The sequence below is a fragment of the Accipiter gentilis genome, chromosome 11, assembly GCF_929443795.1.
Source record: "Accipiter gentilis chromosome 11, bAccGen1.1, whole genome shotgun sequence".
Lineage (NCBI taxonomy): Eukaryota > Metazoa > Chordata > Aves > Accipitriformes > Accipitridae > Astur > Astur gentilis.
The window spans coordinates 18,945,033-18,970,109 of record NC_064890.1 but is presented as its reverse complement, the minus strand read 5'-3'; the positions used below and the strand labels follow the sequence as shown (position 1 = coordinate 18,970,109).

The window sequence follows — 25,077 nt, the reverse complement described above, 5'->3', positions numbered from 1 at the left end:
TCATTAAATAGCAAACTTTGGCAAACTCTAAAACCAACAGTGGTCTGTTGACCTGGGATAGTTTGGAAAAGCAGAGGAAGAGCATTCAGCGCAGTACCAGAAGCCATTTTGATGCTGCAGTCATGTGGAGTAGGGGTCCCCCAGGGTGTAAGCACGGGATGATGGCAGAGGCAGGTGGTATAAACACAAATCACAGTCAGTTACTGGTTACTGAAGGAATGCAGCCTTGGGAGTTCAGTAAAATGAGCACAACAAGGAAAATAAGAAACATGCATCTCACATATGTAAAACATACTTGTATGAGATGTAAACACAAAGGTGGCAACAAGCAGGTGTAAAAAAATGGCTGCAGCCCCCCCAAGGGCAGGAGCCAAGGAAGAACAGTGAGGGAAAAGAATTGTCCAAGCACTGTCTCCCCAATTAGGGATGCCACACCTCACCACTAATCCTCAGTGTCCTCAGCAGGTCCTCCCTGCTCTCTGGCAGGGAGTGAACACTGCTTTTTGAGTTGCCATTCACCACATTCTGCAACTGCAACCCAGCAATCATACATAAAGTACTATCTTTACAATTTAATTGGGTTAAGTATGTTAGGATTTCAAAGAGCTCTGTGTGTGTGTGCTTTCTGCTCCAGCCTTCCCACATGACAGAATGATTGATACCGCAGCAACCACTCAGAGTAAATGCAGACATAACAGATGAGTGCAGCATGAAAATCCAGGAAAGCCATAGAATCTCCATCATCAGAGATCTTAAAGTAGAGCAATGGTTTAGGTGCACTCAGTTCTGCTGTGGGCTTTTGACTTATTTTTTATGATTGTATAGAAAAGAACTTCAATGTTACTTTAAAAAAAGATACTAATAATTTATAATGGAAAAGGAGACTTTGCAATAGAAGTGCAGCTGAAAAATGGTGGAATACCTTAGTGCTGTCTAGTGGTAAGAAGTTTCTTTTATTACATTTAACATATTCAAAAATGAGATCTATTTTTAAAGCTAACATACCAGTGTGGAAGAATTATTCAAGCTATAACACTCAACTGGATCAGGCATCAGCAAAAACTTCACCTTAAAAAGTTAAATAGCTCAGGCATCCCATGAGTCAAAAAGTCACTGGCCATCATCAGTAGCGCTAGATCCAACACAAGAACATTTAGAAAGCATTAGATGATGATTGGGGGCAAATGTTATTATTTCTTACATAATTCGTAAACAGTATAAAATATAAGTAGCACTGAAAATAAAAACTGTCTGTTTGTTGAGACTTGAGATATGCGCTAAATTAACTAGTTAAACAACTGACCCTGCAAATTGCTCCATAAAAGTAATTTGCTAGGTTTGGCTTCACATGGCGTTAGAAAGCTTAACAGAGCAGTCTGTGGCACTCAGAACTACAGTTTACAATATTCATTGTGCACAGTACTAAAACTGGCCTTTTAAAATAGCAAAAATGGATCTCACTATTAACTCTTATCTTTCGGTCTGTTTACCAAAGCTTTGTTTCATACAGAAAGGATTATTGGTAAGTTTGTTCCAGAAAAAAGAATTAGTGAATTAAGTAGAGTTAAAAATAAATTTATGAGAAAAGACGGCATATACTGCCCACATATTTAAAAATCATCACTATTAAATGCACAATTCTGAACAACAGAGCTGCAACAAATTCTTATGCTGAAAAACACCTATATTTTTTACTTCTTTTTTTTAGGAAAAAAAAAGCCAAACAACAATTATCTTAGGAAAAACATAATTAGAAAGCTGATTGGAAAAGGCTCAGTTTGCATAACTTGCCAATGCCTTCATATTTTGTTTTGCACAAATGTAAACTATTTAAGGCCAACACCACAAATGCACAGAATTATGCTCTTTCTTATTCACAAAACTTGAGAAACACATCAGGCAAGTTAAGAGTTTCTTCAGTCTAATACATCAGATTTAGAAAATGTTTGCAACCTACATGTTACTATGGCAACTTTTTGTTTTTTCAAAATGTAAATTAACAGTGAGGCTTCATTACAAACTCTTTATTTCCTTTGTGTTTATACATAATCTTTTCTCATATATGCATTCAGAATAGCTCTTTTTACTTTAAATGGCTACAGTTTATAGTAAAAGATGAAGCTACACTGAGAAGTCAGGATTAAATCACAGTTAGTAAGCACATCTCTGTTAACCTTGACCACTTTTAAACCATAACATAAATAAGTGCAGGAGAAAGCAATCAAACAAATGAGTAGTTCTATGGCAAAGGTTTCTCTGTTTGGCTTTTATAATTATAAACCATTAGAAAATGAAAATACTCTGCAAATTGAGGTCCTTTTCTTGCTCTTTTTACTGCTAATTCCATTGAAATTTTACTGTTCTTTTTTCTTTTTCTAAAAAAGAAAAAAAAATCTAGGGAAGAAAATATGATTGCTCTGTTTTCTTACAAAGAAAATTGTGTTTTGACATGCCACTCTAGTACTGGACAGCTTTACTGAATTCAGGAACCTGCCTGCCTAAAAATGCACAGGTGTCTGCAGTTCCTGTTACAGTGAACAGGAATCATACAAGCCTAGAGATAGATCTGACATCTTCAACATGATGTCAGAAAGTCACAGCATTAGAATGTATCTGAGACAAGCTACTCCTTTTAATTTCACTTCCATCATTTGTCTGCTGAAAAAGGGAGATTTGCAAATCTCATCTTGTGAACTGAAAATAATTTTCGAACCACTCATTAAAATACCTGTAACAAATAGACACTTTACATTCATTTTACACCATAATAAAAATTACTAAACATACATAATTTCTATGAACTAGGTTTAATATTAAGAATTATTAACAATCTAATGTATTTTAGCCCTCTCTATGATAGACTTCTGAAAACTGAGGAAGAAAACTTAAAAGGGTAACACTACAATAAAATGCATGTAAAAATATATAAGCCTAACTACATATAGACTTGGTCTCCCCAGCGTGGGCATCTAAGCAACCCGGTCTAGTGGAAGGTGTCCCTGCCCATGGCAGGAGGGTTGGAACTAGATGATCTTTATGGTCCCTTCCAACCCAAACCATTCCATGATTCTATGATTATGTGATCTATACTGGCTTCCTAAGGGACCAGTTGCCTGCAAGTTTGCAACTGAGTCATCTAGTGAAAAATTCCCATCTAACGAAGAGAAAGTAATTATAAAAAGGGCAGAAATTCCTTGTTCATCTTAGTTTTCTATCAGTACTAGAAAAGAAAATTTTCAGACTGTATTCTCACAAACCTAAATCAAAATACTGGTAATTCATTAGCTAATACACAATGCCCTAATGCCCAGTGAACTAGATCATATGGCCAGCCACATTCTAACGTAAAAATCAGACTGGAAGAATTTTACAATGGGTAGAGGGACAGTCAAGGCTATACATACAGTTACACAAGCATACAGGCAAAGCTAACATGGGATTTATTTCTAGGAGAGCCTAGAAACTAGGGGAAAAAAGCACAATGTTCAAAATCGTAACAGATCCCTTGGAACATCTCCTTTTTTGCCCATGTTCCCACAGGTGCGTGCAGAATGAAACTGCATTCACCTGGGAAAGCATGCAAGAGAGAAGGCAGGAGGAGTGTGTTGGAAGTGGACAAGGACCACTGAAGAAATTAGGCAATTCTAGCTGGAGAGAAGTATTAAGCCTGTGAAGAGACGCTGAGGAGAAATGATAGTTCATAACTTGTTATTCTAACTACTTGCTCATGTATAATTTAACAATCTTTTTCCTGTACTTCTTCTGTGAACCGCAAGCGTCTCCGGGTTTGTTAAGTGACTGCAAGGGTACGGTTCTGGCTCTAGGTAAGGCCTCAGTGCACAATTAAACAGAAGCACATACTACTAACACTAATAATTCACTTCATTGGAGTATGCAGTTACACAACAGCCATAGTTTCTAGCATCTGCGGAACAAGGAAAATAACCTCATTTTGCCAGTAGCAAGACAGCGTCACCAGGAGCTGGAGTGCACAAGTATGGGACAAAGAACTGTAGTATAAAGCAGAACCTGCCCAGTGAAGTACATGCTTTAATCAGCTGATTTAAAAAGAGCTTCAGTATGAGTTATCTTTCAAAGTCATTCACCTCACACATCTTACAGATAGGAAAGGATGCTTTGCCAAGTAAATAAACCAAAGCAAAAGTTTACCCAACTAGAACCTTATGCTGCCCAACACGGCTAAAACTGGGGCCTCAGTGAAAACAGCAAGGAGTTCACCAGCAACTCGAACGGAGACAAGATTTCATTTCATTCGTTTCATTCCTAACATCAAATAGTGTACTCATTTTCTCTAATCACATTGCTTCCTTCAACTTTCATACCTTACAGATTACTTTCTGAAGGCTGTTACCAGGGTCAGTTTACTTACAAGTGAAAAGCTGTGTGTGGCTTGCAAAATGATTTTGGGCTCAGGAAAGTGCAACAAAAAGGAAAAACTGCTGCTAACTTATACACCTATCTTACAATGCATTTTTTATGAATAACTAACACTCTAAGTGATGTATATATATCACAACAAGTGGATATTTGTCTAGTTATGAATTAACCAGTAATAACAATAAACCTGTTGGGCCTTGGCATGAAATTAGTAAGTGGACATGGCCAAGAAAATGCTCAACCCATATGTTTTATCACACAATCTCTAATTGCAGGTAATGGGAGTTCTCAGGTCTTCAGCCCACTTGAAAATCTCACTCCCTCACTACCTCAGTAATAGGTAAAATACATTTTTAATGTTGTTATAGTCTTTAAGGAAGGCATAAAACTTCTTCTAATATTAAAATATAAAAAGTTTTATTAAAATGCTAATCAAAAGAATGGAAAGTGAAAAGATTCAATAAAATGGGGCTGTTACTATATACTACCAAAAAAAAACCCCAACAAAAAACCACACAGCAAAGGGATTTTTATCTTTAAAGGTTTGACTCTAAGACTCATCAGCATCCATTATAATTCTATAAAATAAGTTAAGGCAGCATCTGGTACAATTTATATAGTTTTATAGCCAAGCATACTAAAATGCTTACAACAGTTACGAGATCTTCTCACAATAAATGAAGCTGAAGACTCTTTACTTCATCTTCCAGCATGTATTTAGAAAAACAAAGGCAAAAGCTAGAACAAAAGAACAACCCAGAAGCACATCCATTTTTTTTTAATGACTAAATAATACTTTTAAAGGATTAACAGATAGTGGGAACTGCCGATGCACAGGAAAAGGAAGAATCTCACAATCATTTTAGTTTAATCTCAATTAGTTCATAGCCATAAGCAAGGTGATACTCAAGCAGTGACCGTTTCAAACAACTGTTTGATTCTCTTGAGGCTAAATCTATTCCCAGATCCACAATGCACATCTCCAAAACATGTACAACTCTGAAAAATGGAGCAGTGGTTTGGTTTTTTCCTTCCTTAAAGCCATAAATTTGTATTGAAAGAATCACGAAGAAAACCACGTAATTTAATACAATTAAAACTGTAGCAAAGTACAATAGATATCACATAACATAATTGTCATGATTAATTAGCAGTCACCACAGAACCACATAAAGTGTGAGTACTTTTTGACAAACTAGTATAAAGGGGTAAAGAAATTTTAACTTGCAGTACAGTAACTTCTAAAAACGTTTTATTTCCTGTCTTTAAAGAAATGTTAGTGCCACTCAAGGAAACAAAAACTAGTAACCAGCTCTTCTACACCTCTAAGTAGAACAACTTTGTAGCATATAACTGTTCCGCAGATATGAACAAGTTCCAGACAAGACTTGCTCCAAGCTCAAGTAGTGGAGTATGACTGCATTGGGTCTGCGTGGCAAGGTTTTGGTAGCGGGGGGGGGGGGGGCTATAGGGGTGGCTTCTGTGAGAAGCTGCCAGAAGCTTCCCCCATGTCCCACAGAGCCAATGCCAGCCGGCTCTGAGATGGACCCACTGCTGGCCAAGGCCAAGCCAGTCAGCAACGGTGGTAAGCGCCTCTGGGAGAACCGATTTAAGAAGGAGGGAAAAAACTGCTGCAAAACAGCAGCCAGAGGAGTAAGAATATGTGAAACAACCCCGCAGACCCCCAGGTCAGTGCAGAAGGAGGGGGAGGAGATGCTCCAGATGCCGGAGCAGAGATTCCCTTGCAGCCCGTGGTGAAGACCCTGGTGAGGCAGGCTGTCCCCCTGCAGCCCAGGGAGGTCCACAGGGGAGCAGATCTACACCTGCAGCCCGGGTACGACCCCACGCCAGAGCAAGTGGGTGCCTGAAGGAGGCTATGACCCCGTGGGAAGCCTGCACTGGAGCAGGCTCCTGGCAGGACCTGCAGACCTGTAGAGAGAAGAGCCCACGCTCAAGCAGGCTTTCTGGAAGGACTTGTGACCCCGCGGGGGACCCATGCTGGAGCAGTGTGTGCCTGAAGGACTGCAGCCCATGGAAGGGATCCATGCTGGGTAAGTTCATGGAGGGCTGTCTCACATGGAAGGGACCCCACGCTGGAGCAGGGGAAGAGTGTGAGGAGGAAGGAGCGGCAGAGGTAACGTGATGAACTGATCACAACCCCCATTCCCCATCTCCCTGCATTACTCAGAGTGAGAGGAGGTAGAGAAATCAGGAGTTAAGTTGAGCCCGGGAAGAAGGGAGAAGTAGGGGTAAGGTGTTTTAAGATTTAGGTTTTTTCTCATTACCCTACTCTGATTTTGATTGGCAAAAAAATTAAATCAATTTCCCCAAGTCGAGTCTGTTTTGCCTGTGACAGTAATTGGTGAGTGATCTCTCCCTGTCCTTATCGCAATCCACAAGCCTTTCTGTCAGCACAATTTGCTAATTTTCCTTTTGCTACTGGATTTGAAACCATACAGATTATCATAAAAATTGGAAAGTATTGCATCAAGGTACACACCATTACAGACAGCAACAAACACAAAGCTCTTAATCTCCCATAGCACCAAACAGGCAAAGGTTGACAGAGAACCTCTCTGAAGCCATTTGTAACTCACCCTACCGTGGAGCTAGTTCTGTGTTTCCCATACCAGAGGTGAGAGCAGCCATAGGGCCACCTGGAGATAAGTCCTCCGGGTGCTGAGGTAACAAGAACAGACTGGCAGAGCTCAACAATCCTTAACCCAAATCCTGATCCCATAAGAAATACCAGAAAGTGAATAATATGAATATTCTAATTTCACTGCTCTTTGTTTATGAAGAAGAATGAACAGAGCAAGGCCCTGCTTAAGGACAGCTTCAATTCCTAAATAGCTTGCAACATAAACAGCACTTAAAAGAGTGATCTTTAACTACATAAATCATAAGATTTTCTGTTCCTTTATTTTTTTGTAAATTACATCTGCAACTCAAAAAGTGGCATGATCTGAATACTTTCAGATCCCAGTGTGTCTTCTCATGAGCCTGTTCACTTCAGCTCTCAACAGAAAACTGCCCTAAAGTCAGACATTTAAATATCTTTCACCTTTCTAAGTAAGTTTCAGGTAAGCGCACATTTTGGAGGATAAGACTTGAAGGGACTTCAAGAAGTCACCTAGTCTGCCTGTCTGCTTCAATTTGATGATACTATTCCCAACAGATAATATTTTAAACTGCAAATAAAACTCTCCTGTTTCACAGCTTCCCAAGAAAATCTATTCCAGTGCTTAACTGTTCTTGCCATTGGCAAGTGTTCCCCGATGCACAGCACAAATTTGCCTTGCTGCAGCCTTTCCTAATGTCTAACCTAAATCTCCCTGAAATCAGTTTGCACTCATTGCTTCCTGTAATCTTCCCACTTTACAGAAAGAACAGTTTGTTACTCTTAAGGCACAATTTTGCCCACTGAAAACTCCTATCGTGCTAGTAATCTCTTCTCTAAACTCAGTAACTCTAGTCTCTTCAGTAATTCTTTCTAGGTCATATCTTCTAAGGTTGCAGTTATTCCCTTTGTTCTCCTGTGGATCCACTTAATTTGGCCTACATCTTTCCTCATGTTTGACTGCAATTAAACATCTAGACTTTGGAATACCATATAGCCTCGTGGCATCTTAGAAAGAAGCTGGGATCCAGAATATACTGGTCTATTATAAACACAATTTTTCACCTGACAAATAACACAATCTTCTACTTCCCTCCATACAGTCAAAAATAATAAATCACTCACATGAAAACACACATTAGCACAGCATCTGCTTTTAGAAAATATTTCAATAGGTATTGATCCATTACATTATTTTTTTTTCTGGTTATTTATATGTTAATTTGCTGTTTGGATATATTTCAAGCACGTTACTCATTGCTTTTCACAAGACTAACAACAATTAGTAGGAAGATCTATTGTTCTGACTAGCATTTACTTGTGAACTGATGTAGTGCCAAAGGTAAAACATAATGAATAGGCAGATTTATTATATTGTATTGGACTTCTAGAACAAGCATAAAAAGCACATTTAGGCAAATAATTGGATTTTGTTATTAAACAGAACCTTCTATCACTATGGGTTATAAGTAGCAAGAGGATGTAATTTCTGAGCAAAATAAATCCAGATACTGTATGGAATAGATCCCTGGCTTGGACTTGTATGAACAGACACTACAGTTGGCCAGTCATACTCGGCAGAGCCACCGTTTCCAACTGGGACATCTAAATACTACCAGAAAACAAATACTATTGTTATCATTAGTGCAAAAACTTGTGTTGCCTCTTTTCCTCATACTATTATAAAAAGTTGGTTTTAAATATATATGAGAAGAGCATAATTTTACCTATAGTTTGACTAGTGAACTAAAGACATTTATGGCTTTTCTTAACAATACAACATTGAACTCTTGGCCTCTAAATACATGCTTTTTTTTCAATGTCTCCATTTAAATTCAGTTTAAAAAAAAATCTCAATTGTGTGTGTCTTGGTTTTATTACAGTTTTATATTTGATACAGTGTATGCCTGCTAAGAAACAAGAAAAATAAATATTAGTAAACAGATCTAAAAAGCATGCACTTTTGTATGATGTGACTCACATCAGTCTATAGTACTGCCTTTAAGGACAGGTAGTGCTGATAAATGCTGAGAAAGGTCAATAATTCCTCACTTGTGCTCTTGAGGCATGAAAACAGGCAGTCGTAAAAAGGCTACTGAAAATCTGTTACTAATTCCTTTTTTTCAAGTTGCTCAGTCGGGAAAAGTAGGGGGTTTGTACCATCTATGGTGCACTTCCCTGTGAAGACATACGCATCTTTCATTTTCATCACCCAAAACCAAAGACTATTTCAAAGCTACCTTCTACGGGTAGAAAAACTGTTAAGACTCCCCCTCTTGGTATATCCCGGCACAGCAGATGCCAGACAGAGAACACCTTTCTCCCCTCCCTGAAAAAGAAAATTATTGAAAACTTTTGTCTGCATAGCTTCCTTTCACTGCTATAGTTCTCTAACCTTTTCTTTAAAAAACCCTCTGAAAATATAAAAACATTTTCAAATACACAGCTACTTTCTCTCAAAGCAGGACCTTCTCTCATTTTTCTGCAGTCCTCGTGCCCTATCAAATGGCCACTGAACTGTCTTCTTAATTTTATTTATTTGCCATAAAAATATAAAAAAAATGCAAACAAAACCTCCAGATTGGTTACCTTTCACATTTCCTTTGTGCAGCATTTATTCAAGCTTAGGGCTTTTTAACTGCCAAATCTGTTTCCTGGATGGGAAAATAAACCTTCCATTTCTGCATTCTGTGCCTCTCTCTAGCCTGATGTGCTGCTCTAATAATCTCATTCATATCTGCCTCTCCACTCCCCTCACCCCCCCCCCCCCCCTCCCCAAAATATATAGAAGACAAACAGGAGAAAAGAATTATACTACAGTATGTTAAAAGTAACAAACCCTTTAAAAGCAGGCAAATTTAGAGCTGGGACACACTGTCCTCAACTCAGTTTTACTATATATAGGTAACATATGCAGCACATCTGGCATGCAAGGTATCTTACTGTTTTGAGACACAGGTTAAGCATAAAAGGGCAAACTGAAAAAAACAACTCTAACATAAACCCAACCTTTTTTCCCCATATTCTTAAAAGCAATTCTGTTTCTAACTTAGTTTAATTGTTTCAAGTCTTTCTCTTTTTTTTAATGTTTAAAAGATAAAAGAAAAATAAATTTTAAAGGAATGAAAGGCTGGCAATATTATCTGTTGTAGTAAGTCACATTCAAATACTTTCCAGGAAAATTTTGAGGGCCAAAGTCTCAAAAAGTTTTGGAAGTTAACAACTCCTTTCCTCAAAATGTTTTACACAGCAGCAAACCAACTTTATAAAGCCATCAGATTATATGAACAGAAAGCTCTGAAAAAAATTATCTTGGGTATACTGTCAGTAGACCTTTTTAAGCATATAGCAGAGGAGTAGCAGAGTTGTTTGGAGTTACACAGCTAAATAGAATAATGTTCCTTATTATTTTTAGTGTCAAAATGTATACCCTAAAACCATAAAAATGTGCATAAAACTTTTTCCATACTTTTAGACCAGGGTAAAGTATTTAAATCTGTAAAAAAGTGACAAAATAAAGCTATTAAGTATAAAACTTAACCAAGTTATTATGTGTAATAAATGCATTCTTTTAAAGAAAGTGCTGCAGTATTTTGTGCTATTCTGACACTAATTCCTCTAACTGTGTTTGACAGAGAAGTGCCAACAAGAGTGTAACCAATAATTGCTAACTTTTGCCTAAGGCAGAAAAAAATTCTAATTATGAAAAATGTGCTAAACAGAGACCTTATTCATATATATAAGTATATACTAAATCTGCACAAATGATACTAAAATTCTGGTTTATAGCCATAATCATCTGCTTATAACAGAAGTATTGGAATTCTCTTGTCTCTACTTAACTGCTGCAGCATATCAACAGAAAATCACCCAGTTTTACACAGCTTACTACTGAACATCTACCCCACAGATTTAAGAATGTGGTTATGAGATCTGAATACTCCAATCCTCTATACTTTAAGTAAGATTCTTGAGACTGAATCCAAGTTTCTTTGTAGTCCCTCTCCAAACAAGGCTCACACCACCCTAATCACATAAACCATTCAAAATATTAAATCGCCCTTGATAGATAAGACATTTCAGTCTCTTAATGAGCAATTACAGGATAAACAAAGCTCTAAAGTATATCCAGGGCTGTAACATACCCTGGCTGCGATGTATATGTACCTTTCTGAAGTTACTCCCTAACTGCACTACTTTCCAAGGGGTTCAAAGTCACATTTAGAAACTGTATCCTTTACCTTTCACCATCATTATACTGTGTCTGAATGGTTAAAATGTTCTACTAGGTGAAAAGGGTACTTGCCTGGGGGCAAAGGAGTTCCCACAATTAATGTGTGTAACATCAACTCAATGTTTTTCAGTTCTCTTTGAATAAAAGTGTTAAACAATAATAGATTACAAATTATTTAAAATCAGGCATGAGTAGTGAATGTAATTCCTTACTTTGAATTTTCAATGGTGTATGCAAAAAATTCTGGATATTTCAATTTTTACCACCCCTTCATACTGACTGCAGCTGACTAGACTATGTTAAATTGCTTTGCAGGAAAATCAGACAGGCATGGGACTGCAATTATATATCACAATACCCTTTTCTGGGTTCACAGCTCTATTCATCTTTTAGAAACACTGAAGGACAGATTGGACATAGGGGAAAGGATTAGCCACAGGACGACCTGTATTTCAACACAAAAGCCTAAGTGTGGAAAAATGGCACCCTGTGTCACCCCTTCTTCACTTCCTGAAAAAAAACATATTCATGAAAATAGACATTTAAGCAGCTCTTTCCCACTCATCTCAGAACAAGCATTCATTGTTCCTCAACACCATTTAAACGACAGTAATGTAATGATACTACTAAACTGCCTTAATTTAAGAATGTATATAAAAATATTTAAGAATTAAGACAGGGCTACTTAGAGAAAAATCTAAGTTCAGAATAGGAACTAAAATGAAAAATTAACAGTGTGAAAACTCTCAGTTGACTGTTGCAACATGCAATCTCGTATTTATGAACGTGACTGAAGGAGGATTTGTTTCTGGTAATAAGTTTCAGCTGGATGTAATGAAAGTTCTACACGCTACAGCCATGCAGTACCACTGAAACGATAAAATATCTTGTGTTAAAGGTGATAAGAGTTTAAAATAACAGGTAACATCTCTAATTCCAAGTGAGTAAAAGGAAAATGAATACAGAAAAAGACATGTGGTAATTATATCATTTTGAGATGTTTTAAGAAGTGAAGGTAATGCCAGTTTTCTGTTAAGACCTGCTTCTGGAAAAATAATAAGCAGTAAATATTACAAAACATGCAACAATTGAAAGAGTGTGCATTAATAAATTAAGTCAGACCTTTAATTAATAGTACATGTCATTCTTCTTAAATCAATTGTCTTGCATACAAAAGAGATGCTTGGTGTATGAGCTTGTACTGTCAAATTGTCTCAGGAGATAACGTGCTATCAGCTAATCTGATCAAGCTAGGCAAACTGGTGGTTTACTTGTTTGTTCTTTGGGACTACAGTAAAGTATCCTTCTGCACAAGAAATAATCAAATGAAAATGTCCAAGCTTTTAGCTTAGGAATTCGACCACACAGCTGAGTTACAAACAATGAGCCCATGTAGTTCACTAGGCTCCGATGGGAAATTAATCTTTTTGCCAGGAAATCAACAGTCTAACAACATTATGTGCAAAGAGACATGCCATTCTTCACGTTTTATAAAAAAGTAATGTAAAGGGCTAACTCTGATATCAGAAAAGAATTTCAAATCTTCTGAAGGTAAGGTAACAGTCATCTCACATGTATTCTTCTTTATACATATTTACTCAGTAAACTAATGTGGTAGGCATATGGTTAAATGATTTGCTAGTCCTCTCCTCACACTTCTTTCCATTGTTTTCTTACTGAAAATAACAACAACACCCCCACACACCCCCCAGTTTTAAAATAAAAATAAATCTAAATCTTGCTTTTGCAAACTGTTTACAACATATAGCTTAAATCTTCTGTTATCCATTTCTCCTTCTTAGGCGCCAGCATTTGAATATATAATGCTTAAACCAATCATTTTTTATTGGATATTTTAAAAGTTCTTCATAAAGAAAAAACTCAGTTATACCATGTAGACTTTCAATCAATTCCACTAAACTATTCAGTGTCATTATTGAAACTACAGGGAGGAATACATACACTGCTGAAGTAATTATACAAAAGGGGTCAAAATGCTATTGTGGAGATTAGCACCCGTCAAGAAAAGGCTGACAACTGCCCAATATACACAATCTGTATTTACAATAAGTTCTCAGTGTTAAAGAAAGCAGAAATATTTTGTTCGCAAATATAAACAAGCTGATGCAATTAAGTCATCCGGCAAGCCAAAGAGCTTCAGTTTTCTCTCTGCAGTCCACACTAAGAGTGGCTATAATTGCTGGAGGAGAAGCAATGCAAAATATGTTGAAGTCCTTAGTGTATGGCCATGGTTTCTGGTTTTATACATTAATTTGCTAGCTTTCTATTCCTATAATGCAAGAAGAAATATTTTAAGTGAAACAAAATTCTTCTTCCTTTATGGACTATTTACAGTAACACAGGTCTCAAAATCAAGCAGTGAAAGACTGAAGAAAAAAAAAAAGCATAACGGCAAATGCTGACAAAAAATAGCCTGAAATGACCGGCAATATTTCCTTCTGCAAAATCTCCTCAAAACGAGTCATCTCATTAGACAGAGATATATAAATACACTAGTCCGAGCATTTTAAAAGAATGTTAAATAAGTGACTATGTGGGAGGCACAATGCAATTAAAGCATGGGTAGGTTTCTTAAAGGAGAAATCTCTGGCACTGGAGATATCTGGATAATGCTTCTTAATTAACCAAATCAGGCAAATTGGTGTTTATTCATTTCAGAAAAGATCTGTGAAAATGTACAGTCTCGTGCTCTTTTTTGAACTGACACTAAATTAGAACCAGTAGCTATACTTCAGTGGTTGCAAGGTTGTCGCTTTGCCCAGTCTGAGTGAAACTTTGTCACAGTCACATGAAAGTTTTTTTCCATGCTTTGCGCAGCCAGCACTCCAAGCTGAGCTGGGCTCCTTCTTCTGGCAGCTATAATCTCAACTATATTACAATGCCAAAAGAGAATAAAGAGGTTCACCAAAACCCCCATACTGTTGTGTTATATTTGTTAACACTGCTTAAAGAACAGCACGGGGCTTTCCCACACACCACCAAATACATACACATATCTCAGGATTCACACTTGAATCTCAGACTACAGTTTGTTTTACAAATAAGCAGTGGAATCATTATTTTAGCGGGGGGGGGGGGGGGGAGGGGGGGGGGGGGGAGAGTAATTTCCCAAGGAAAGAAAACAAACAAATGTAACCCCCCCCCAAAAAAAGAGCAATACAAGGGTTACTCCCCAAGAAAATTCCTCTATCCACTTAATCAAACATATTTTTTTCCACCTAACTCACACAGGGAGAAAAAGAAGCAAGCCTGCCCCACAATCCAAACCATTTTCTCTAGTAAATTGTAATCACAATTTTCTGCCCACAAGATGGAAAAAACAGGAGCCTTGAAACCATGCAAAGGCCTCTTCCAGTTTTGGGGCAGCGAGGAGGAGAAGGAAGATGCTGAATGCCCAGGATTTGCTCTGCCCTGCCCTTTCCATAGAACTTTAGTGCCATCTATTGAAAACGTACTGAACAAGGAAGAGGGAAAGGATGCCTATTGATTTGGTATAAAAATAAGACGTTTACTTGTTAAGGGTTTTTTGGGTTATTAATACTCCCATGATGACTACTGTTCTGTGGTCATCTGATAGCAACAAATATTTTCTATACACGATACCTGCCCCATAAAGAAATGAGACATTGGCTAAAACAGTGAATACAAACATCATACGGATTTATATATATATATACACATACAGATACACATTTACCAAGAATGTAAGTCTAAAGCTACCTATTATCTAAAGGAACAAAAATGAGCAGGCTTTAGCGGAAAGGAAAAATAGCGTGGAAGCACTGCTGTAAATAGAACATACTGGAAACAGTAAAAATAATTAAGGCACCTCGTAAAGCCCTTAGTATTAAAGAAGAGGGTATGTAGACATGCAGATATAATTACCTTCTTTAAGAAACTGTGAGTGGATGACAAAGATAAGAAAACAGCAGATCGCTGCTCCTGCTAGTGCCCATAAAGCTTTCAAGAGCTGCATCTCGGTCTGAAACTCAGTAAATACCCAGAAAGTCACACAATGAATTTCCACAGCGATGCATCAACGCTTCCCTCTGTGCGCCAGGCGCGGCGGCTCCCGGCAGGGACCACACTCCCGAGCAGGGCGGGCGAGCCCGGGGCTGCGGAGGAGGGGCCGGGGCTTCACACCCCGCGCGGGGGCAGGGGCAGCGGCAGCGGCAGCGGCACCGGCACCGGCAGCGGCAGCGGCAGCGCCGCGCTCTCCTGGCCGAGGCAGCCGGCGCGGGGCCCCATGAATCAGCGCTCCGTCTCCGCGGGAGCCGCGCCGAGCCGCGCCGCGCCGCGCCGCGCCGAGCCGGCGGCGGGGGCAGGGAGGCCGGCAGCGCCGGGCAGGGTTGCGCAACAGCGCCCGCTGCGCCGCGGGGGCGCGGGGCCGCCGCCGCCGCCCGCTCAGGGCGCGCCGCCGCCGGGCGGCGCGGGGCGCGCGGGGGCCGGGCCCACCCCGCCGGGGCTCCGCGGGAGCCGCTGCAGCATCGCCGGGCTGCGGCCGCCGCTCGCTCGCTCGCTCGCTCGCCCGCCGCGCTCGCTCCTTCGCTCGCTCGTCGGGCCGCCGCTCCCGCTGCTCGCTGCCACGGCTCGGGGAGGAGAGAGCGAGCGGGGAGGGGAGGGAGCGGGGGGAGGGAAGGGAGGGATCTCTCTTTACTGCAACTTCGCCCGGCTGGCGGCAATTTGTTGCACCCCCCTTCCTCCTCCCCCGGCTCGGAGATCCTCTCCGGTGCGGGGTCGGGGCGGGGGGGTCGGTTCGTCCCGCCCTCCCCGCCGGACGCGGGGCCGCTCTCGCCAAGACCGCCGGCCTCCCCTCGGGCTCGCACCTCCGCCGCCGGGGCTCCTCGTCGCCCGGCTCCGGGAGCTCCCCCGGGCGCCGCGGCCGGCCCCGCTCCCTCGCCCGCCCGCGGGGTCGACCCCGTCCCGGCGCCGCGCCCCGGCGGCGGCACCGCAGAGCGCCCTGCGAGCAGCCGCGCCGGGCTACGGCGAGAGCCCGCTCAGCCTACAGGTTGATGCCTCCGTTGCGGCCATCCCCACGGAAAGCAAGAGCGCAAACGAAAGAATGCCATAAATAAATGAAAAAAAGGCCGAGGCGGCGATTCCGCTGCCGCCCTCCCGGTCCGGGGGAAGGACCGAGCCGCGGCGGCCGGCTGCCGCGGAGAAGCCGGGCGGGTGGGGGGCGAGGGGGGGGGAAGGCCGGGGAGGTGCTGCGATGCGCAGCCGCTCCGATGCGGGGCCGCTCCGCGGGGGCTGCGCGCTCGGCCCCGCCGCTGCGGGACGCGCCGCAGCCCTGGCCGGGGGCAGGGGCGCCGCGCCCGGGAGCCGCGGGGGCCGCCCCGACGGACGGCGGCCGCCCGGTGAGGGCGCCGAGCTCCGCGCCCCGCACACGCGGCTGGCGGCGGCCCGGTGGGGCGGTGCGGGGCAGGGGGAGCGAACGGCTGCGCGCGGAAGCGGGGCCGGCCGGCAGCGCGGTCTTGGGGCGGCAGAGGGGGTTGCCTGGGCCGGGCTGCCGCCCGGGTGCCCCTCTGCCCGGCGGAGGCCGTGCGGCTCCGCGCCTCTCGCCTCCGGCCCCCGCCGGCTGCCCCGCGCAACTTCCGCGACGCCGGCCTGCCCGGCGCGGCGGCCTGCGCCGGGTCGCGGAGGGAGGAGCGCGGCCCCAGGCCGGCGGCGGGCGAGCGGGTGTCGGCGGGGCGCGACCGACGGGCGCCCAAGGCGGGCAGAGGAGGGCGAAGCCGCGGAGGAGCGGGCAGGGGCAGCTGCGGTTCGCAGCGCTGCGGGAAGCTGCGGGCAGGAGGCGGCCGGAGCGCCGGGCGGCCTCGGCGGCGCGGGCGGCGCTACCTGGCCCGGCCCAGAACGGAACAGCACGGAACGGAACGGAACGGCCCGGCCCGGCGGCGGGTCGTCCCCGCCGTGCAGCTCCGCGCCGCGCTGAAAGTTGCTGTGCTCCTCAGGGTGGCTGCAGGTTTACTGCTCTACGTTAGCAGTGAGAGTAACGCACCGATGGCCGATGCCTCACCCGGCTTTATCCGGGATAGAGATGAAAGCGCATCCATAGTTTGGAGGGTATCAACCAAGTAAGGGAATACTTGCATGCCAAAAGCTTTGTTTTCGTAGCTCTTTGGTTACGTGTTTGCATTTGTGTTATTTTCTGTAATACTTAATATTTAAATATTTTTTTCATTTAAAAAAAAAAAAAAACAAAACCAAAAAGCCAACAAAACACAAAAAGCGGGAGGGTTTCCAGATGCTTGGAAGGACAGATTAATAAAAGACCAGCATTTTCGTTGGGTAAACGTCTCCCTTGCTGTTGATGTGCGTTAAGTTCATCCCCGTGCTTTTTGGTTTTTCACTGATAGTGCAGAGAAACATTACAAACAACTATCTTCTGAATTTTAAACTTCACACAAATCCCTATAAACCCATTTATGGCATTTACTATATTTGAAGATTACAGCAATGCAATGTTAAAGCAATGTCACAGCTACACTAGAGATATTCCACTGTAAATCCTTCATTCTGAAATGCACACTTTGCTGAGAAATTGGCCATGCTTGGGCACGGTTCAGGTTGGGTTTGTTTGTTTATTTGTCTTTTGGGTGAAAGAAAAAAGTGCCAAGTAGCTAAAAAAATTCACACATTTTATACTCAAACACAACACCCCCCGCCCCCTCACCCCCCCACCCCCCACCCCGACATAGCAGCTTTTAAGTCCACAGGTAAGGGGATTTTAAAAATGTCTCAAACTTAAGGGTTCATCTAGTCCAGCAAAAGCAATATGTATCTTTCAGTCTGAACATGCCAAGTTTGGAGAGAAAACCTATGAAAAATTTTACACGTTACTTCCCTTTTTAACTAAAAGCACATGAAGACCCACTGTCAATGAGTCAAAATCCCCCAATTGCTTGCTCCTTTTGAGGTGCAAGATGATAGCCCTTCTCCCATTTTAAACTAGTCTTACTTCTTCGAGCTTCTGAATTAGACGAATAGTCCTGGGCTTCTGCGGGCTTTGGATCAGACCCTTTCATAAGCAAGACATCAGAATGCGGCACTGTGCTTCCCGGCCAGAGGGGAGTCACTCTACATGCACACTAGTGTAAGTGGGAGCAAAATCTGGTTCAGCGCTCACACTGTACAGAGATATTTAGTCTCATAGCAACAAGGGATTCCAGAAGACTTCCCATTTGAGAGGACAGTGGTACCTGGCAACGCCGCTTGCTGTACTAAATATGGTTCACTGTGTTTTTTGTGTTTTCTAAATAGCTTTGGACCTTTCAAATTGGGTGAGTCCTATTCAAAAATATCCATCTTCAATTTCTTTACTTGTCACCTGCATAATGGTTTATAAAATATTAACGATATCTCAAGTTACCAGTGTAGACTTCTCTGGAAGACTTTTCTGAGTAAATGCCACTGACAAAAACTCCCCCCTTATCTTTCAGCCTATTAAGATTTGCATCCCCACCTAATGGAATAGCACCTGTCAAACAACTTCTAAGCTGCTTAGGCCAAGAGAGCTTTACAGAACTATCTCGCTGTGAACTTTCAGGTTTTTGCCAGAGCTCTGACCCCATACATCTCCAGCAATACAGAGGCAAAAGGCTGTGGTCCCAGCAGTAGCTCCTGCCATGGAACCACTCCATGGGAACTCTCCCAGTTGCGTTTTAATGTTAAAGGAAGGATGCTCAGCACCTGAAAGCTGGTAAAGGGTGGTGACGGCGTTGGAAGACATTTCCAATACAGAAGACAGCTGCAGCTGGGAAAAGTAGTGAGGAAGTAAGGAATGCATTTTCCTGATGATCAAGGAGCAAGAGCAAATGTGTACGAAATACCAGTTCTTGAGTCCTTATGGGAAAGCAGCACAAAAATGAAGCACATAGTTTCCAAATGTGTGTTCTCTTTTGGAAATACAGCTCATTTGTTCTTTTTACCAAAACTTCAATATAGTTCTACAGAACTACTAAAACTGGAACTGTAGCGAAGTCAGCAGCCTTTGCTCAATACTAGAGGTTTAAAAATATTATCTATACTCTGCATTTAATTGTGTGAAAAGATTCTACCAAACTTTAGAAGATTTATTCTTCACTACTGAGATATTTTATAAATAAAAACATGCTAAAATTCCTGGAACACAATCATGTTCAGATTGTATTCCATATACCTATAGCTAAGCCCCTAATATTTTCAGTTGTGTCAAACACCTTTCGCACAGTTATTTTATTCCTGTTACATGGTTATCTTATGTAGTAAAACCCCAAATTATGCACGGCCAATGCAGAGCTAAATGCAGTAGCACAAGAGATGACGTTAGCCCATTTTCACTAATAAATCTGGAAATTACTGCCGGCTTTGAATGACAAAAAACAGAGCAGACGATATCTATTATTAGGTTATCTAGACCAAATCTTTGCCAATGCCCACTGGATTTCATTTTTGTTACTTTTGAGTTACTCAGGCAATAGTCTGTCACCAGTCACTTGAGGCGATTATTCCAGCCCAGTGGTTCTCTCAGCTGGAATGTTTCTCCTGATGCTATGTTTAACATTTTATTTTGTTGAAATTCACCCAGTTCATCCTTCACATATGCCTGAAGTGGCATTATAAATCTTTTTCCATTTTGAATCTAACCAAAATAGATGAAATATTGAATATATAGTAATGAATACAGATGGATATATTTCCACCAGTTAGTTTTTGCAGCCTTTAAGTATTTTTTTCCCTTTGTTCTCTGCATGCTAATGGCTGCTTCACATTTCTTTGCTACTGGGCTAGTCACAACTACAGCAGTCCTCAAAATTTTATCACTGATCTTCAGCTGATGCTGGGCAAGTGCCACTACAATGGAAATCAATCTCTAAAGAGATTCTGTTAATCTCTGGTTTTCGACATGATGCAGCTGCAATACAAACCACAAACACACATCCATTTGACCATCTCCTTCCATGAACACCTAAAATTTTCACTTGTTTTTCCTTCACTTAGCTAATTAGGTGATATGTTATTATGCCTTCAATAATTTTTTGACAGACCAAACCCTGCTTCCTGTTCTTTCTCCTACTGGCAGATTCATAAAAGGGATAGCACAGCCTAGATAATTTAGAATAACCAACATGCAATTTCCTTGCTACAGTGCATCGTGTCTACTTAGAACTTTTGATGTTTTGGGTGTTTTTTTAAATCAGTTTGTTTCCTTTTGTTTTTCAGTCGTATTAATTTGCTGTTCTTGTCTTCTTCCTACCGCCTTAATGACCTCCTATTCAGGTATGATTTTCTTCCTCTTTTCTATTTATAAAGAACTGAGCCAGCAGTTCATGTCATGTGGACAGTTGCCCATTGGGAACTCATTGCACTTTCTCCCACATAGCAGTCAGCAGTTGGTAATAGCTTTTGGCCACTACTGACAAAGGCTGTATAGGAGCTGCCTAAGAAGAAGTGTAAGATCACTTTGATCCCTTGAACCACTGGTAAATTCCCCCAAAACACAAACCTGAAATGACACAATACACCAGCCACAGGTACTATGGGTAGTATAGTCAAACTGTGTTACCATGCTCCTCCATCCATGTTGTGCTTACGGATCATCTTCCTCATATCTGCTCATCAAGCAATCTCCCCTTATATAATTCAAACCTTTAAACAGGTCACTTCTGAAATGTTGCTTTTGTCCTCTTTCGTTTTACCTTACACACTCAACCTGTTACAGGGAGCACCTAGCTTTGCAGTAGCTGCTCTGACACATTTAACAGCACAATTATAGATGATTTGGTAACCACCCACTGACTAAAAATAACCTAGCAACTGAAGACACACTTAGGTATTTATACTTAGATATCCCAGAGGAACCCTTCACAGCTCCTGTAGCTGGGGAAAACATATGTATCTCACCAAATGCAGTAGCCTAGGAATCCTCAGGGGCGGGGGCGGGGGGACGTAGCGGAAGCGATAACATTGCACAGCTGAAAGATTTTCCAGACAACACTCTGCCAGCTAATCCAACTCTTATCCAACTAGCTCTGCAATTAAGGTTTCCTACTGAGAACAATGACAGCATTATGACCTGGGGAATTTTCTACATAGAGAAACCCCAACGCATCTGGAATTACACAATTTAGAGCCTTAAAAAATCCAGTTCCTACACTGATGGTACTTGCAACCAGTGTAGATCCAAAGGAACTAGTGCCAGTATGCGTATGAGAAAATACAGGAGCTGTAATGAATGAGCTGCCAATGAGGAGGGAGCCAGGGCAGCATATCCTGTGTGAAGAACCTGCAGTGCTGAAACTCACTCTTGCCTTCCAGAGTACGGTTGTTTTTTTTTTATACGAGATGTACCAAGTTTTCACTTAACCTGTTCAAGAAGAAATACTCTCATGTCTGAAGAAAGAGACTTCTAAATGATGTGATTTAATTTCTATGATATGTGATTACATACAGTATGGCTGCCTATGTATAGTTTTAAATATTTGAGGGGAAAAAGAAACTCAGTATTAAATTGATGGAACCACACACATTTTAATGGAGAACTTGTAATACTTCAGTGTCTGTCTGCCCATCCTTTCCTACCTCCAATTTTTTCTGGTTTGTTTATGGCCTTCATCTATTCTTGTTTTCAAAATATGCCTTCACTCAGCTAGAAAGACCTGAATAGGTAGCCATTTACATCCAATGGGAGAACTACTAATCTCAAAGAGAGAGGCTAGAAAGTCTCAAGGGCCTTTCTACCTGCCTCCAGTGGTAAGATTATTGCCTTGAAATGATAATGAAGTGTTCAAAGTCAGGTTGGAAGGGGCTCTGAGCAACCTGATCTAGTGAAAGATGTCCCTGCCCATGGCAGAGGGCTTGGACTAGATGACCTTTGAAGGTCCCTTCCAACCCAAACCATTCTGTGATTCTATGATTCTATGATAATTCAGAGAGAGCATGCAACTACTGAAACTCACAGTTAAGATTGGTGGGCAAGGCATAGGCTTCCATGTTCCAACAGTTATAGGGCTCTTCACAAAAGTCACAATGAAATTGAGAGGGCTTATCCTCATATTTTTACTTTTTATATCTTTTAAGATCATCTGGATTTTTTAACACTTCTCAAAATAGAATCATTTACTCCTTTTTTTAGAAAAAGGATTTGTGTTACAATCAGGATGATTAAACATATGAAATTAACAGAATTTAGTTACGATCCAGCATCAATTCCTGAGGGTCTAGCCTAAATGCACACAACTAAAATGCTGTAACATTTGGTGAATAAGTTCTTAATTGCAGAATAAGTTCTTAATTGCAAATGAGATCCATGGAGAAAGCCATGCTGAATAAGCAGTGACTCTCTGAGTCAAGGCAGAGCAAACCTTTATAGAATGGCCAATAGCAGTGTTGTATGGAAAAGTTAATAAGCTAATATATTGGGGGGGTTTGTTGCTTCCTCCACCTTAGTGGAGGGGGAAAATTTAAAAAAAAACAAATTCTACAGGAGTGAATTTTACTATACAAACTCATACATGCTGGCAACTTAGCCAATAAGCTCTTTGACCTATAGCTTGAACTTTAACCAGAGAACTTTCTTTACATTTATTTAGCTGTTGACTTTCCACCTCAAAACCTGGATGTCGCAAAAAATTATCAGGAGATGAAGTCAGGCCACAGTGGACATTTTTAATTCTTTCCATTAGCAATTCTTACTGCAGTAAGTAGGAAAGGGAGCTGCAGCAAAAATGGAGCATATCCAGAACAAACCAGGCACCTCCACAGTTAGTTAGATCAGGTTCTGAACATATGAGGAGGAGATGACGGTAGCCTCTGTAATGTTTTAGCACATTGGGTGATATTACTGAGGGAAGAGGTAATCTTTGGTTGCTAATAAGTTAGTGGAACGGAAACAAATATTTTTCAAACAAATGTTAAGTGCAGATGCTTTAAAAAATATTGAAAGCCTCAAATAAACAGCTGAAAATTGTTACATGCACAAAATGAACAATTATTACATTTTAAGTATAAATTAAAATAGGTTTACCACTATGGCACTCTTTTTTTTTTTTTTTTTTTAACCTGAAAACTCTCATGTTTTCAAGAAACCTACACCTGCATTGGACTGTGACGTTATAGGAGGCCCAGAATTTTATATATTAAGTTTCTTCTGGGTCTGTGTCCAGGACTTCATTCCAAAATTTTGAATAAGTAAAGGAGAAAATGGTTTTTAAATTTTTAATCTTAAATCTTAGAACACAGACTTGTTTGTCATTCTGAAATATAAACCAATAATTTTACAAGCCATTCATGTATAATATAGTTCACTTGATAGTAAAGAGAGAAAAAAAACTATTAGCCAGTCTCTAGCTTTTATTAGATATGGCCAGTTAATACTAAATGGTATAAGAAATATTTTGTTCAGTAGGATGAAAATGGTTTACTGCAAGCTAATCTGAGATTTATTACTGGACTCTGTGGAATTAACACACTGGAGGCCCATCTATGTACACCTGGGGTGGGATAATGGTAAGAACTGCAGATTAATATAACCTTCCCTTGCATGCACAGCCTATTTATTATTTGCTTGTCTATTTGTTTTTGTGGCAAGTTTATTTCTTCTATTTACCAGATACATCAGGCAGCTTATAGTTTACTGCAGTTAATGAAGTAGCCACTGTATAGCAGCTTCCCACAAAACTTTTTGTGAAAACCATATTTTTAAAGGGAAACATCTCTTTGGTTTTGTTTTGAATCATGCTGTTCTAATAGGAACCATTTTTCTGTGTGCTTGCATTGTTTTAAAGTAGAAAGCTTTAATTACAATATCAAATTAAGCATCTACAATTTTGGCATTTAACAAAACGCTATCTATTAAAATAACACCCTTGGCACATAGGGCAGTATTATCTTTAAGATGCAACTTAAGCTAGTGAGAGTGCACAGCCTGAACTAACTTCTGTAAAAATCCTGGAGACATTGTAGCTGATTCGGCTGGATTTCAGCTGGATAAAACATTACAAAGAGCATTATAAAAACTTTGTAAGAGAGAGAACAGCCTTCTCTACAGCAGAAAATTCACTCTCCCTGGACATTGCTTAACCTTAAATAGAGGAATGAAGTGGATCATGGAATGCTCTTTGTGCCAGCTCCTGGGAGGTTTTTAGCATCACCTGCGCTGGACTGTCCTGATCATCATACTCATCAGCAGGCTTTTGAACAAGAGACAGAAAGCTTTCTCTGATTTTTTCACTTAATGCACACTCAGTGAAAGCCCCATACCAACACCCCATGTCTACACTGTCCTTCATGCACGGGTTCAAGTTCACTAGTCCGTATGTTTTTAGTTCCCTGTGTCCATATCCAAAAGGGCAAATGAGTCATGATGGCTAATTTCTCCTAACTGAAAAAGAGTGTGTAAGGTAATATGTAGGTAGAAGGGGTGATCCAGGAATTACAGCTTGAATGTGAGTTTAAGTCTTAAACTAGCATATTGGTTAAGCCATGCCCACAGAAACAGTTAGGTTTGACCCTAAAGTCACAGTAAAAATCTGAGTATGGTTTACCTCACCAGTATACTAATATAATGGTAATATTATGACATTACATTAGTATAATATTATACATTGAATGGCTACTATAGAAAAAGTAGACACATCAGCAGCGGGTAATGATGAATTAAAGTTTTATGTATGTATGAATTACCACATACAAATTAGATATTGCATTTAATTGTTTAAAATACTTGTTACCTCTTCTTTTTACAAAAAAAAATGTTTATTTGGTTTTGTTTAACAGTTCAGAGGAAACTGGTATAGTCTATTCTGTCAATAATACACAGAATAGT

General features: G+C 41.0%; 1 protein-coding gene across 6 annotated transcripts in view; it reads right to left on the bottom strand.

The window, feature by feature from the left end:
• Positions 1-25,077, bottom strand: part of TAFA5 (TAFA chemokine like family member 5) — a 436,718-nt gene that overhangs the window by 307,181 nt on the left and 104,460 nt on the right. For 2 of the 6 annotated variants that reach the window (XR_007507673.1, XR_007507674.1), the window contains exon 1: positions 15,159-15,571. The exons of the other annotated variants lie outside the window; for them this stretch is intronic. The gene's annotated coding sequence lies outside the window, so the exon portion shown is untranslated. Of the gene's footprint in view, positions 1-15,158; positions 15,572-25,077 lie in introns of those variants that run through there. 6 annotated transcript variants of the gene reach the window in all.